This window comes from Canis aureus, chromosome 20 (genome assembly GCF_053574225.1).
Source record: "Canis aureus isolate CA01 chromosome 20, VMU_Caureus_v.1.0, whole genome shotgun sequence".
Taxonomy (NCBI): domain Eukaryota; kingdom Metazoa; phylum Chordata; class Mammalia; order Carnivora; family Canidae; genus Canis; species Canis aureus.
Genome location: NC_135630.1, coordinates 317,549 through 332,412, shown reverse-complemented (window position 1 = coordinate 332,412; position 14,864 = coordinate 317,549). Strand labels below are relative to the sequence as shown.

Here is a 14,864-nt window from a genome sequence, read left to right as displayed (position 1 = left end):
AAACCACTGTGGGGGCAGCACAATGCTGGATTTCACGTTGTGCCACGAAGCTGTGACTGGCAAGACAGTGGGATACTGGCACAAAGACAGGCACACCGATCAATGGAACAGAAGAGAGCATCCAGAGGTGGACCCTCAACTCTATGGGTAACTAATATTCGGCCAGGCAGCAAAGACCTTGCAGGGGGAACAAAAAAGACAGTCTCTTCAGTAAATGCTGCTGGGAACACTGGACAGCCACACGCAGAAGAATGAAACTGGACCATTCCTCTCACACCATACACAAGGATAAACTCAAAATGGATGAAGGATCTAAATGCAAGACAAGATTCCATCAAAATCCTAGGGGACAACACAGGCAACAACACCATTCTTGATCTGGTCCACAGCAACTTCGTGCAAATTACATCAGCCACAAAGGCCAGAGAAACAAGAGCAAAAATTGATCGCTGGGACTTCACCAAGATGAGCAGCTTCCGCACAGCAAAAGAAACACTCAAAAAACTTAAAGCCAACGCATAGAATGGGAGAAGATATGTGCAAATGACCCTGTCAGGTAAAGGGCCAGTATCCAAGATCTCTGAAGAACTTCTGCAACTCCACAGCAAAGAGACCAAGGATCCAATCTGGTAGACGGGCAAGAGACGTGAACGGAAATGTCACAGAGGAAGACGTAGGCGTGGCAGACAAGCACATGAGACAATGCACCGCATCACTGGCCGTCAGGGAAATACAGGTCATAAGCACAACGAGATCCCACCTGACACACCAGTGACCACGGTGAATGTTAACAAGACAGGAAGCAGCGAATGTCAGTGATGATGTGGCGAAAGGGGAACCCTCTTGCACTGCTGGTGGGAATGTGACCTGGTGCAGCCACGCCTGGAAAACCGTGTGCAGGTGCCTCAGAGAGGTAACAACAGATCTGCACTGTGATCCAGCATGGGGGTGCACTGGTGGAGAGTACCCCAATGATACAGATGCAGGTAAATGCTGGGACACCTGCACCCCGAGGTTTCAAGCGGCAACATCCATGATAGTCACTCTGCGGAAGGAGCCTCGGTGTCCATCGAAAGATGAATGGATAAGGAGGGTGAGTGGTCTCTGCACACAATGGAAGATTACTCAGCCGTTAGAAACGACGAACACCTACCATTTGCTTCGACCTGGATGGAACCGGAGGGTATTAAGGCTGAGGGAAAGAAGACAATCGCGAAGGACAAACATCATATGGTCTCATTCTTCTGGGGAGGATGAAAAGAATAGTGAAAGGGGAGAGAGGGGAAAGGAGAAAAAAATGAGTGGCAGATAGCAGAAAGGTAGACCGAACAGGAGAGACTCCTAACCCTGGGAAACGAACAAGGGGTGGAAGAAAGGGAGGAGGGTGGGGGGTGCGGGTGACTGGGCGACGGGCACGGAGGGGGGCACTTGATGGGATGAGCCCTGGGGGATTATGCTCTATGTTGGCAAAATGAACCCCAATAGGAAATAAGAAACACACCTATAAAGAAACACACAAACCTCCCGAGACACAAAAGTCCGGGGCCAGATGGCTTCCTAGGGGAATTCTATCAAACGCTTCAAGAAGAAATCATACCTGTGCTACCAAAGCTGCTCCGAAAGATAGAAAGAAATGGAATACTTCCAAACTCGTTCTTGGAGGCCAGCGTCACCTTAACTCCAAAACCCAAGGCCCCCCCCCACCCAAAGGGAGAATTCTGGACCGATGTCCCTGATGAACACGGATGCACACCTCCACAAGCTATGAGCCAACGGGATCCAACAGGACATTATTAACAAGTTACTCACGATGACCCGGTGGGCTTTATCCCCGGGGTGCAAGGCTTCTTCAGCACTCAGAAAGCACTCAAGGTGCTTCTTCAGATCTGCAAGAGAGAAAACAAGAACCAGATGATCCTCTCAAGAGACGCAGAGGAAGAAGCATTTGACAAAACACAGCATCCATTCCTGATCCAAACGCTTCAGAGTACCGGGATAGAGGGAACGTCCCTCAGCATCTTCAAAGCCATCTACGAAAAGCCCGTGGCAAATTCTCATTCCCAATGGGGAAACACTGGGAGCCTTTCCCCGATGACCAGGCACGAGACGGGGATGTCCACTCTCTCACTGCTGCTATTCTCAACATAGTACGAGACGTCATGGCCTCAGCAATCAGGCAATGAAAAGAAATAAAAGGCATTCAAATCGGCAAAGAAGAAGTCAAACTCTCCCTCTTCACCGATGACATGATACCGTACCTAGAAAACCCAAGACGGCTGGAACTCCTACAGCAAGTTCGGCAGTGTGGCGGGATACAAACTCGGGACCCAGAAACCAGTGGCCTTTCTGTAAGCGAAGAATGAGACCGAGGAAAGGGACATCGAGGAAGGGGTCAACCCCATTTATACAACCGCAGCACCCAAAAAAACCATGAGCTACCTAGGAATAAACCTAACCAAAGGGGTAAAGGATTGCTACCCAAAATACTGCAGAACATGTCTGAAAGAAACTGAGGAAGACACAAAGCGATGGAAAAAGGTTCCATGCTCCTGGTTTGGAAGAATTAATATTGGGGAAAATGTCAACGTGACTCAGGGCAATTTACAGAAATAGTGTAATCCCTCTCAGAAATACCATGGACTATCTTCAGAGAGCTGGAAAAAATCATCTGAAGACTTGTGTGGAATCAGAAAAGACCCCGAACGGCCACAGGAATAGTAGCCAAGAAATCCAATGCAGGGGGTGGGGGTGGGGCAGCACAATGCCAGATTTCAGGGCGCGCCTCAAAGCTGTGAGCATCAGGACAGTGTGGTACTGTCACAGAAACGGACACATGGATCAATGGAACAGAGGAGAGCATCCAGATGTGGACCCTCAACTCTACGGGCAACTAATATTTGGCCAGGCAGGAAAGATGGGAAAAAAAGACAGTCTCTTCGATCAAGGCTGCTGGGAACACTGGACAGCCACATGCAGAGGAATGAACCTGGACCATTCCTCTCACACCAAACACAAGGATAAACTCAAAATGGATGAAGCATCTAAATGTGAGACAAGATTCCATCAAAACCCCCCGGGAGAACACGGGAAACAACACCCTTCTTGAACTGGGCCACAGCAACTTCTTGCAAATTACATCAGCCACGAAGTCCAGAGATACAAGAGCGAAAATGGATCGCTGGTACTTCATCAAGATGAGCACTTTCCGCACAGCAAAAGAAACACTCAACAGAACTCAAAGGCGGCCCACAGAATGGGAGAAGAAGGTATGTGCAAATGACCCCGTCAGATAAAGGGCCAGCATCCAAGATCTCTGAAGAACCTCTGCAACTCCACAGCAAAGAGACCAACCATCCCATCCAGAAAACGGGAAAAGTCACGAACAGAAAAGTCACAGAAGAAGACCTATATGTACATGGCCAACAAGCAGGCAAGACAATGCTCTGGGTCACTGGCCATCAGAGTAATAAAGGTCAAAACCACAATGAGATGCCACCTCACACCGGTGAGAACATTAAAAAGACAGGAAACACCAAATTTTGGGGAGGCTGTGGAGAAAGGAGAACGTTTTCAAAATGCAAAAATTTCAGAGGTAGCCATACTCACCTGACAGGGACCAAGCGGGAGGGGCGGGCTCCTGGCCAGGCTGGGGTGCTTGGGGAGGGACCTGAGAGCTGGGAGGGGGAGGCAGGCGGAGTAAGAGCCAAGGGCTTGGGGAGGCTCCTGGGGCCCAGCAGCCCAGGCCCTCAAGCCACCGTCCCAAGGCCGTGCCCTGACATTGCAAAGTGCCTGCACCCTAACCCCTCTGAGCGCACGCACATGGGTTCCGCGGTACCTCCCTGAGCCCGGGGGAGGGGCCCCGCACCCTCCCTGAGCCGCCCAAAGGAGACCTGGCCTGACCTGTAGGAGGCCCCACCGCCGACCCCTCCGCTAACAGGTCCCACCACTCCTCCCCCGCAGCCCTCTGCCCGGCACCCTGGCGGCCCAAAGGGTGTCCGCCGGGCTCGCCACGGGGGCGCCTCCATGCGGCCCCCAAGACTCACTGTCCCCCTCCGGTCCCTCCCAGGCACCCGCCGCGCCACCAGCGAGGGCCAGATGCCTCTCGCACAGCCACCCCGGGGCCCGTCACGCCTCCCGGGGCCCACGCTGACCTGCGCGCCGGGGGCCGAGGCCTGCAGAGCCGCTGCCGGGAGCCCGGAGCGCCAGGAACCGCGGGCCTGGAGGGGCGGCGCGGCCGAGCTACCTCCTGCCACCGCCGGGTCGCCGCATCTGCGCACAGCTCCTCCTGCGGCCAGCCGCGGCCCCCTTCAGGTCACGCTCGGGGTCAGGCGCAGGGGCAAGCTCCTGGAACCCTGTGGCCTCACCCCCGCTCCCGTCCCTGGGCCCGCCCCCCGCACAGAGGCCCGCCCTTCGCGGAGTTCAGAGCGGAGTGGAGAATGCCTATGCCTCTGCCGGGTAGTCTGGTCAGGCGCTGGGTTTGAGGCCTTGAGCCCCCCGCTCAGTCCCAAGGGACTCCTGCTCATGGAGGCACGAAGCCTCTCTCTGGCTCTGTGTCTCCCTCCCTGTCCTTCCGTCCGGGTCTCTGTCTCTCCCTCCCGGTCTCACTCTCTGTCCCTCCTGGTCTGGCCCTGTCTCCCTCCCTATCTCTCAATCTTAGCCACAGCAATCAGACATCAAAGAGAAATAAAGTGCATCCGGAATTGCAAGGATGAAGTAAAACTTTCACTATTTGCAGTTGACATAATAGTACACACAGAAAACCTTAAACACTCCTTCAAAAACATTCTATAGCTGAGAAATAAATTTGTAAAGTCACAGGATACAAAAACAACACACAGAAATCTGTATCATTTCTATACACTAATAATGAAACAGCAGAAGGACAAATTAATAAAATAATCCCATTTACAATTGAACCAGAAATATTAAAATACCTAGGAATAAGCTTAACCAAAGAGGTAAAAGACCTATACTCTGAAAACTATAAAACAATGATTAAAGAGTTGAAGATGACACAATTGGAAAGACATTCCATGCTTATGGATTAGAAGGCCAAATACTGGGATCCCTGGGTGGTGCAGCGGTTTGGCGCCTGCCTTTGGCTCAGGGCGCAATCCTGGAGACCTGGATCGAATCCCACGTCGGGCTCCCGGTGCATGGAGTCTGCTTCTCCCTCTGCCTATGTCTCTGCCTCATTCTCTCTCTCTCTCTGTGACTATCACAAATAAATAAAAATTAAAAAAAAAATTAAAAAAAAAAAGGCCAGATACTGTTAAAAGGTCTATGCCAACCAAAGAAATCTACACTTTGGATGCAATTCCTATCAAAATATCACCGGCATTCTTCACAGAGCTAAAACAATCCTAAAATTTATATGGAACCACAGAATACCCCAAGCAGCCGAAGCAATCTTGGAAAAACAAAACAGGAGGTAACACATTCCAGACTTCCAGTTCTATTACAAAGCTGTAGTAATTCAGAAAGTATACTGTTAGTACAAAATGGACACACAGATTAATAAAACAACACTAAAAAATCTATAATTATATGATCATTTACTCTCTGACAAAGCAGGAAAAAATAATGGGAAAAAGTCTCTTCAACAAGTGCTGTTGGGAAACTGGATAGCTACTTGCAAAAACAATGAAAGTAGGCCATTTTCTTACACCATACACAAAATATACTCAAAATGTATCAAAGACCTAATTGTGAGATCTGAAAGTATAAAAATTCTAGAAGAGAGCAATTTCCCTGGTATTCCTGTAGCGACATTTTTCTAGACATGTCCCCTAAACTATGAGGATGCAGCAAAGGTGGTCCTAAGAGGAAAGTATATAGCAACACAGGCCTTTCTCAAGAAACAAGTTGCAAAGACACAACATAACCTGAAATCTAAAGGAGCTGATAAAAGAACAACAGATAAAGCCTAAATCTAGCAGGAGAAGAAAAATAATAGAGTGGACCATAAAGCAATGATATGGGGGAAAAAAACAGAAAAGATCAATGAAATTAATAGCTGATTCTTTGAAAGAATTAATAAAATCGATAAATACCTAGCCAGACTTATCAAAAAGAGAAAAGAGAAAGGACTCAAAGAAATAAAATCATGAATGAAAAAGAGATCACAAGCAACACTGAAGACATACAATTATAAGAGAATATTGTGAGCAATTATATCCCAACAAATTAGGCAATTTGGATGCATTCCTAGAAATATATAAACTACTAAAACGGAAACAGGAAGAAACAGAAAATCTGAACAGAGCCATAACCAGCAAAGAAATTGAATCAGATCTCAAAGATCTCCTAACAAACAAGAGTCCAGGGCCAGACGGCTTCCCAGGGGAATTCCACCAAACATTTAAATAATTAGTACCTATTCTGAAACTGTTCCAAAAACTAGAAATGGAAGAATAACTTCCAAACTCATTCTATGAGGCCAGCATCAATCCCAACACCAAATAAAGACCCCACCCAAAAGAAGTACAGATCAAAGATCCCTGATGAATATGGATGCAAAAATTGTCACCAAGATAGTAGCAAATTGGATCCAAAAGTTCATTAAAAGGATTATTTACCATGACCAAAAGGAATTTATTCCTGAGATGCAAGGGTGGTTCAACAGTTGCAAATCAACGTGATACACAACATTAATAAAAGACAAAATACAGCATTCTTTCTTGATTGAAACTCACTGCAGTATAAAGACAGAAGGAACTTACCTCAGTATCCTAAAAGCCATACAAGAAATCCACAGTGAATATCATCCTTAACAGGGAAAAACAGAGATTTTCTTCCAGGGTCAGGAATAAGACAGGGATGTCCACTCTCACTGCTGTTCAACATAGTGCTAGAAGTCCTAGCCTCAGAAATCAGACAAATAAAAAGCATCCAAATTGGCAAAGAAGTCAAACTTTCACTATTTGTAGACAACATGATACTTTATATAGAAAACCCAAAAGATTCCATCCCAAAATTGCTTGAACTGATGTAGGAATTCAGCAAAATCGCAGAATATAAAATCAATGCACAGAAGTCAGTTGCATTTCTATACACTAAACATGAACGGATGAAAGAAATGAAGGAATGGATCCCACTTACAATTGTCCCCCGAACCATGAGACACCTTGGAATAAACCAAAGAGGTAAAGGATCTGTACTCCGGATACTATGGAATGCTTATGAAAGAAATTGAGGAAGACATAAAGAAAAGGAAAAACATTCCATTCTCATGCATTGGAAGAACAAATATTGTTAATGCTACCCCAAAAGTCGTCTATTGCTACCCAGAGCAACCTACACATTCAGTGCAATCTCTATCAAAATACCAATTTTTAAAAGGTTTTAAAGGTTTTATTTATTTATTCATGACAGATACACAGAGAGGGAGAGAGAGAGGCAGAGACACAGGCTGAGGGAGAAGCAGGCTCCATGCAGGGAGCCCAACGTGGGACTGGATCGCGAATCTCCAGGATCCGGCCCTGGGCTGAAGGTGGCGCTAAACCGCTGAGCCACCTGGGCTGCCCGCATTAGCATTTTTTACAGAGCTGGAACCAACAACTCTAAAATTTTTTTTAATAAATTTATCTTTTATTGGTGTTCAATTTGCCAACATATAGAATAACACCCGGTGCTCATCCCGTCAAGTGCCCACCTCAGTGCCCATCACCCCCACCCCCCACCCTCCTCTGCTTCCACCACCCCTAGTTCATTTCCCAGAGTTAGGAGTCTTTCATGTTCTGTCTCCCTTTCTGATATTTCCCACTCATTTTTTCTCCTTTCTCCTTTATTCCCTTTCACTATTTTTTATCGTCCCCAAATGAATGAGATCATATAATGTTTGTCCTTCTCCAATTGACTTATTTCACTCAGCCATAATACTCTCCAGTTCCATCCACGTCGAAGCCAATGGTGGGTATTTGTCATTTCTAATGGCTGAGTAATATTCCATTGTGTACATAAACCACATCTTCTTTATCCATTCATCTTTCTATGGACACCGAGGCTCCTTCCACAGTGCGGGTATTGTGGACATTGCTGCTACAAACATCGGGGTGCAGGTGTCCCGGCATTTCATTGCATCTGTATCTTTGGGGTAAATCCCCAACAGTGCAATTGCTGGGTCCATAGGGCAGATCTATTTTTAACTCTTTGAGGAACCTCCACACAGTTTTCCAGAGTTGCTGCACCAGTTCACATTCCCACCAACAGTGCAGGAGGGTCCCCCTTTCTCCACATCCTCTCCAACATTTGTGGTTTCCTGCTTTGTTAATTTTCCCCATTCTCACTGGTGTGAGGTGGGATCTCATGGTGGTTTTGATTTGTATTTCCCTGATGGCAAGTGAGCGGAGCATTTTCTCATGTGCTTGTTGGCCACGTCTATGTCTTCCTCTGTGAGATTTCTCTTCATGTCTTTTGCCCATTTCATGATTGGATTGTTTCTTTGCTGTTGAGTTTAAGAAGTTCTTTATAGATCTTGGAAACTAGCCCTTTATCTGATATGTCATTTGCAAATATCCTCTCCCATTCTGTAGGTTGTCTTTGAGTTTTGTTGATGGTATCTTTTGCTGTGCAAAAGCTTCTTATCTTGATGAAGTCCCAATAATTCATTTTTGCTTTTGTTTCTCTTGCCTTCATGGATTAATCTTGCAAGAAGTTACTGTGGCCAAGTTCAGAAAGGGTGTTGCCTGTGTTCTCCTCTAGGATTTTGATGGAATCTTGTCTTACATTAAGATCTTTCATCCATTTTGAGTTTATCTTTGTGGATGGTGCAAGAGAGTGGTCTAGTTTCATTCTTCTGCACGTGGATGTCCAATTTTCCCAGCACCATTTATTGAAGAGACTGTCTTTTTTCCAGTGGATAGATAGTCTTTCCTCCTTTGTCGAATACTATTTGGCTATAAAGTTGAGGTTCCACTTCTGGATTCTCTATTCTGTTCCATTGATCTATGAAACAACCCTAAAATTTGTATGAAACCAGAAAAGACCTCAAATCACCAAAGTAATGTTGAAAAAGAAAACCAAAGCTGGAGGCAGCAAAATTCTGGACTTCAAGCTGTATTACAAAGCTCTGATCATCAAGACAGTATGGTTCTGATACAAAACAGACACATATATCGATGAGACAGAATAGAGAACCCAGAAATGGACCCTCAACTCTACGGTCAACTAATCTTTGACAAACCAGGAAAGAACATCCAGTGGAAAAAGACATTTTTTCAACAAATGGTGTTAGGAAAATTATACAGCCACATGCAGAAGAATGAAACTGGACCACTTTCTTACACCATACACAAAGATAAGCTCAAAATGGGCGAAACACCTAAATGTGAGACAGGAATCCATCAAAATCCTAGTGGAGAATACAGGCAGCAATCTGTTGAACTCAGCCGCAGCAACTTCTTTCTAGACATGTCTCTGGAGACAAGGGAAGCAAAAGCAAAAGTGAACTATTGAAACCTCATCAGGATAAAAATTTTTGCACAGTAAAGGAAAAAACCAACAAAACTAAAAGGCAACTATGGAATGGGAGAAGATATTTGCAATGATCTTATCAGGTCAAGGGCTAGTATCCAAAATCGATAAAGAACTTATCAAACTCAAGCAAAAAATTCAGTTGAGAAATGGACAGAAGACATGAACAGACGTTTGTCCAAATAAGACATACACATGGCCAACAGACACATGAGAAAATGTTCCACGTGACTTGTCATCAGGGAAATACAGATCAAAGCCAAAATGAGATGCCACCTCACACCAGTCAGAATGGCTAAAATTAACAAGACAGGAAACAACTGATGTTAGCAAGGATGTGGAGAAAGGGAACCCTTTTACACTGTTGGTGAGAATGCAGACTTTTGCAGCCTCTGTGGAAAACAGAATGGAAGTTCCTCAAAAACTGAAAAATAAAACCATCCTACCACGCAGTAATTGTACTATTAGGTATTTATCTAAAGGATACAAATATAGTTATTCAAAGTAGCTCAAGCAGTCCAATGTTTATAGCAGCAGTGCGTACAACAGCCAAAATATGGAAAGAGCCAAGATGCCCATTGAGAGATGAATGGAGAAGCAATATATATGGATATAATATGGAATATTACCCAACCATCAAAAAGAATGAAATCTTGCCATTTGCAGTGATGTGACTAGAACTAGAGGGTATGATGCTAAGTGAAGTAAGTCAGTCAGAGAAAGACAGATACCATAATATTTCACACATACGTAAAATTTAAGAAATAAGACAGATGAACATAGGGGAAAGGAAGGAAAAATAAGATGAAAATTGAGAGGGAGGCAAACCATGGGAGACTCTTAACACTAGGAAACAAACAGGGTTGCTGGAGGGGAGGGGAGTGAGGGGATGAGGTAAATGGGTGATGGACATTAAGGCAGGCACATGATGTAATGAGCACTGGATGTTATATGCAACTGATGAATCACTAAGCTCTGCCTCTGAAACTAGTAAAACTATTCGGACTGTATCAAAACAAAATGCTTCTGCACAGTGTAGGAATCATCAACAAAACTAAAAGGCAACCTATGAAATGGTCTGGGGATATAGTGCACAGCACGGTGACTATAGTTAACAATATTATATATTTGAAAGTTGATAAGAATGTAAATCTTAAAAGTTCACATCACAAGAAAAAGAATTTGTAACCATGTGAGGTGTGGATGTTAATTAAATTTATTGTAGTAATTTCACAGTATATATATATATATTTCAAATTAATATGCAGTACACTGTTTACTGGAATTTAAATAAAAATATTTTTAAACTGTTATATTCTTTACATTTATGCAATATTACATGTCATTTATATGTCAATAAAGCTGGAAAAATTAATTTTTAAAATTGTTTTTACGTTTTCCATCCACACCTCAGAGACAGTGCTATTATCCTTATTGGGCTTTTTGTTGGTTAATTTACATTCTTGAACTTGTACCATCTCATTATTCCTTGGCTCAAAGACCTCCAGTAGGCAGGAAGATACAAAACAATAATAAAAGTAGCCAAGAATTACCATGTTTGTGAAATCACTTAATTCTCACAGCAACTCCATGATATAGGGACTACTACCATGATCATCTTGTAGCTTAAAGATAAAGAGGGGCATGGAAAGCTGAAATAACATCCACTTTGGAAGAGCTAGTAACAGAAGGGGTAGGAATTTGAACTCAGTTAGGGATGAATCTTATGTTCATCCATAAACCCACTTCCTTAAACTACCTCACTACAGTTTACAGGAACAGTTGTTGCCTCAGGAAGACTACACCCTGGAACATCCTCACTCAGAAAACAATCACAGGATGTAGAAGCCACCAGAAGGCAGGTAACTTCCACTTTTTATTCTATACTTCTACATTCTGAGGGTTTTTTTGCAACAAACATGTATTCTTTGTAATGACCATTATCCATAAAGATGGTACTTAAAATGGAAGACAGGGCATGACAAGTTTTTCAAAGAAAAAGATAAATTTAGCCCCAAGATCACAAAACTAAGGGGTATGCCCCCACACTCTCCCTCTATCTCTGGTAAGCACCAATCTATTCTGTTTCTATCAATTATTATGTAAGTGAGATTATAAGTGTTCGTCATTCTCTGACTTATTTCACCTAGCATAATTCCTCCAATGTCTATCCATGTTGTCATAAATGGCAAGATTTTCTTTATGGCCAAATAGTATTCCTTCATCCATTCATTTGTTGATAGATACTTAGGTTGTTACCATTGGTTAGCTATGGTGAATAATGCTGTGATGAATATGGGGTGTAGACATATTCAGGGTGGTGATTTTGTTTCATTAAGTTATATATCCAGAAGTGCATCTATTTATAGTTTCTTGAGGACCCTTCCTACTGTTTTCCATAGTGGCTGTCCCAATTTCCACTCTCAGATGGACCGCTTTCAGACAGTAAAGAGTGTCCCTGAGGAGAGCAGTGCTAGCCACTTGGATGGACACATGAAAGGACAAAGTTAGAGGGACCCAGGTAGAAGGAATGGGGCATTGAGAGGGGGGAATCCAAGGGCTTCTGTTCCTGTTATGACTTTGATTGCACCTCCAAAAGAGATATATTGAAGCCTAAGCCCTGGATACCTGAGAATATGATCTTATTTGGAAATAGGGTCATTGCTGATGTTATCAGTTAAATGAGGTCATACTGAAATAATGTGGGCCCCAACCTAATACGGCTAGTGTCCCTATCCCTATAAAAAGAGGAGGGAGACACACAAGGGAACTCCATGTGAAGATGGAGGCAGAGATCAGAGTGATGTGTCTATAAGCCAAGGGGTGACAAAGATTGTTGCAGCCACCAGAAGCCAGGACAAAGGCATGGGACAGTATCTTCTCCACAGCCTCCTGAAGGAGCCAACCCTGCTGGCTCCATGTTCAGACTTTTAGATGCCACAACTGTGAGAGTACACATTTTTGTTGTTTAAGCTACCTGGTTGGTGGCACTCTGTTATGGTAGTCCTAAGAAACCAAGACAGTTACCTTCATAATTTGAACCCAAGATGCCTCCCTGCTGCACACCTTCACACACACACCACCCTGTCCAAACTTTCATTCATAGCCCTCACATGAAACTTTCTAGTTTTTGACTTCTAGGCTTATTTTGTTAACTGGAAAACTTCCATATCTTCATCCTAACTCTTTTTCATTCACCCTTATATGTTCTGCCCATTACATGTTCGTATGGGGTTAGAAAATACCTTCTGGTCCTGTGAATTAGTGAGTGGGGAAGAGTGCTTTAAGCTGGTAGTAAGAAGTAGTTAGGGTGACATTTTCTCTCTTATAGTCATTTCCTTTCATGATCCCATGGCAGCTGGATGTAGAGTCTTGATTCTCACTGAGCAGTGGTCTCAGGGAAGCATCCCTATGCTGGGCCAAGAATCCCACCCAGACCTGCACATAACCTTTACCTCCCCTGGTTTACTGGCAAGATTGTCTGAGCATCACAATGTTGTGCACAATGCCCTGCACATCAGGACCTGCAGCCCTACTTCTTGTTATCAGGCCACCTGCCGGTACATCCTTACTCTGACTTGCCCACGTCTCAGATGAACAGTGGTGGGCCTCAGGATGACACCTTACTCTTAGCTCTCCAGACTGGCTTTTGAGGAGTTCCATCCCCACCTCTTGAAATAACCAAAAATCTGGGATTCAGGGTTGGGACCCTCATTCTTGGTATTGGTGGTTTCTCCACATGACAACTGCCTCTTCATTTTCCCTCTAGGCCTCAGGGAGTGGGATTTTCACAGGCTTACGTGAATCTTACCTGAATCCCATTTATCTTCCAAGCCTCAGGTTCAGAAAAATGCTGCCTATCTGTGCTCTTGAATTACGAGCTCTATGAAAAGTGACGAGTGAGAGCATTATAGCAGCAGCTATAGCTAAACTTTATTCAAATCTAGTCATGCTAGCATTGTTCTAGGTGCTTTGAGCCTAGGCACTCTGGCTCCAGAATCCAGGTAAAAAAAAAAAAAAAACTGTAAGCTTTTATACTTCCCTTAGGCCCAGGTTCTTAGAAGGGATATGATAGATATTGGTGAGTACATCAAGGGCCAGAAATTGAGGGGGAAATGAGTAACTGGTTGTCTTTCTCCAGGGTGGGTTCCACCATGAACACTGCCTGTGCTCAACCCAATTCTATCACTTCCAGACCCTTCTCTGCCTTCTCAAACTTCGACCTAACTTTGGCCATTTGACATGTTCAGAAAAGGGTGGAATTTTGATGAGTTGGACATCTGCCAGGTATATAAGTGAATACCATAAAGAGGGCTTGAGTGTGTTTATGAAGCTTTTATTTCCTCCTCCGCCTAAGCATGACATAGTCTATCCTTGGAAGAAGTACAAACACCATCTGTCCCTTGTCAGGCCCAGTGACCAGAGGGCTTGGTCACTCAAAGAACCTGTACTCTTGGGTGGCAGGCTACCAGGGATTGTGCAAGCATTGGGTGGCCCCAGGCTGGGGGTGGACAACTTGACACCATCACATCTCTTTGGTCTGTGTCTTCCTACGTGTTTTTAGGGGTAGACAGTAATAAAAATTCCCTGCCTGAAATGATAGTCAGTGACTGAAGAACTAATGTTTCCCTCTGCCCTGGCTTCTCTTCATTTCTATCTTTCTCTTTAGAATGAGAAAGTTGGCTGTGACACCCTGTTTCAAAGACTCACATCCGAGGAAAATCCATTCTCAACAAGGCAGAAGATCAGGCCATTTGAGCATGCCCTGTGCCAATGAAAGCACATGTTCAGTTGTATACATTTGCCCTTGCTTTCAGATGTTTTTATTCTCGGTCTGCATCCTTCACCTTGAGATTTTAGAAGCTAGAAACACTTTCTTCTACTTAGTTGTAAGTCAGATGCTATTGCATGGAAACTTCATGGTCTTTAGCCAGCAGGGTGGACAGCAAGTTAGAGATGACAGCCATGTGTTATCCTGGTATCAGCCAGGCTAAGTACTGCTAAGTACTAAGAGGCTAAGTACCGCTGCTATACCAAGTGACTCCAAGGTGTCAGAAGCTACAAAATTAAAGATTTATTTCTTGCTCACACCATCTGGGTCAGCCGCATGTCTACTCTAAATCATATTAACCTGGGACTCAAGTTGATGGAGAAGATGTTTTCTAAAGAATTGCTGGGTGTCATGGTGGAGGGAAGAAAGAGCATGGAGATTAACACCACTGAACTGTGCAATTAAAAATGTTTAATATAGGGACGCCTGGGTGGCTCAGCTGTTGAGCATCTGCCTTTGGCTCAGGGCATAATCCTGAAGTCCCAGTATCAAGCCCCACATTGGACTCCCTGCATGGAGCCTGCTTCTCCCTCTGCCTGTATCTCTGCCTGTCTCTCTG

The 14,864-nt window shown here is 44.3% G+C and overlaps 2 long non-coding RNA genes across 7 annotated transcripts in view; one reads left to right on the top strand and one right to left on the bottom strand.

Moving 5' to 3' along the window:
- Window positions 1–14,864, top strand: part of LOC144291389 (uncharacterized) — a 37,376-nt gene that overhangs the window by 21,443 nt on the left and 1,069 nt on the right. For all 4 annotated transcript variants that reach the window (XR_013358636.1, XR_013358639.1, XR_013358638.1 and 1 more), the window contains exon 3: window positions 11,244–11,336. This is a non-coding gene — a long non-coding RNA (uncharacterized LOC144291389). The remainder of the gene's footprint in view (window positions 1–11,243; window positions 11,337–14,864) is intronic.
- Window positions 1,810–14,864, bottom strand: part of LOC144291390 (uncharacterized) — a 122,330-nt gene continuing 109,275 nt past the window's right edge. For all 3 annotated transcript variants that reach the window (XR_013358642.1, XR_013358644.1, XR_013358640.1), the window contains one exon: window positions 1,810–1,886. This is a non-coding gene — a long non-coding RNA (uncharacterized LOC144291390). The remainder of the gene's footprint in view (window positions 1,887–14,864) is intronic.